A 1,743-nucleotide genomic window follows, 5' to 3' on the forward strand; every position below is an offset into this window, starting at 1 on the left:
TATAATAACTAAATCCAAAATCTACCGGTACGGATTAATGTAGGCACTCTTCGATAAATCTAGCTATGCTAATGTATTATCATAGATCTTTTATCTCTGATATAATCATGTTACTAGTATCATTTATACTAGTAGTTCATATATTTACTCTAAAAATATAATTATTCGTGATCTAATACATCTAATTTTAGTAATGATCTCTTTAATAATATTTTATTATTAAAATTTTGATGAATCACATCTTATAATTTCCATGACCTTTCCCTGACAGGCATCACCTACTTCATTTTTCTTCCCCAAACCCACGAGAAAAAGCGAGAAAAAGGAAGGTAAGCATCACCATTAGCAAAGCTTCCAAGTTTGGTTTTTCGATCTTAAGCCAAAACTCCGATCCCACAGAAATTCTAAATCAATTAAAATATTCTATTCTTCTTCCTCTTTACAACCATATCAAATTTCATGAGGTGAGCTGCTGTATTTTTGTTGTGAACTCCCGTTAAAGGTTCGGCCATGGCAAAACCATGGAAAAACTTGATGTTTTTAATATTTTTGCTTAAAAATTCTTGTCTTGAAACCTTGAAGAACAAGAATCTATTAATTTCAGCTTGAAAAAGGTGAAAATTTTCTTTATGAATTTGTGATAAAGATTCGGTTACCATGTATACCTTGATTTAAAAGTTGTTTTTGATTAAAAATTAGAAATAAAGCGAGTTAGGAACCACCTAGAAAATTAAAAACCGATTTTTGTGAGCTAAAACAAAGAGGTAAGATTCGGTAAATCAATTATGAATTAATTTTATTCTTGTTGCTTAATTGATGACTGGTTGTTTGTTACTTGAAATTGAGTGTTTACGTAGTATTTTGTCATATTCATTTTGTGGCTTGAATATTGGGCGCTGGGTGCCCTTCCCTTTAAAATTCATGGGTGCCGGGTAATGTCCGGTTGTGAGTAGTCAATCGACACGTGAATTCATGGCATGCATAGGATGATGCTTTTCCATATAGGATGATGTTTACATTTTGATGACATCAACTTGGCTTAAGTCTTGAAGATTTATATATGTATATAGTTAATAGTTAACTATTTCTAAGGGTGTTAACTAAGTGCTGTCCACCGATGTACGATGCATATATGGGTGATAGTTTTAAACTGTTCTGTCTGTTATAAATTGTAATTTTATTTATATATGTCTTTCTGTTTATCGAACCAAACATTTTCAAAAAAATTTATCCTGTAAGAACGGCGACGTTTTAACAACAAATCAGACTTACATAATAAATATTAGATAATAAGTCAGAAGGTAAGTTAGTGATACTTAGCTTTTGGTATGATCATGACATGTCGGGAGTTGGGTCGTTACAATAAATCAGTAGAAGGAAGAACACAAGAGTTTTCTTCTCTTTCGTTTTGTTCAACGGGAAGAAGATTTGGAAGAGAGAGGTTTATTTATTTGTATTTTAAAAAAGGGTTAAGTATGATTTTGGTCCCTAAGATTTAGGTAAAAAAATTTTTTATCCCCAACCCTTTTTTGCATTTAAATTCATCCCTAAGATTCAACTTAATTTTAAAATCGTCCTTCGGATAATTATACCCTCAGTGTAATCATCTCCATCACACCTTCAGAAGAGAGAGAAGCAAAACTCAAAGAGAGAAGCAAAAACTCAGAGAAGGAGAGAAGGAGAGAAGGAAGCCTCACCGTCGCCCTCGCCCTAGCAGCGACGCAACTTGTACCCTCGCTTTAC

The sequence above is a fragment of the Arachis ipaensis genome, chromosome B08 (genome assembly GCF_000816755.2).
Source record: "Arachis ipaensis cultivar K30076 chromosome B08, Araip1.1, whole genome shotgun sequence".
Lineage (NCBI taxonomy): Eukaryota > Viridiplantae > Streptophyta > Magnoliopsida > Fabales > Fabaceae > Arachis > Arachis ipaensis.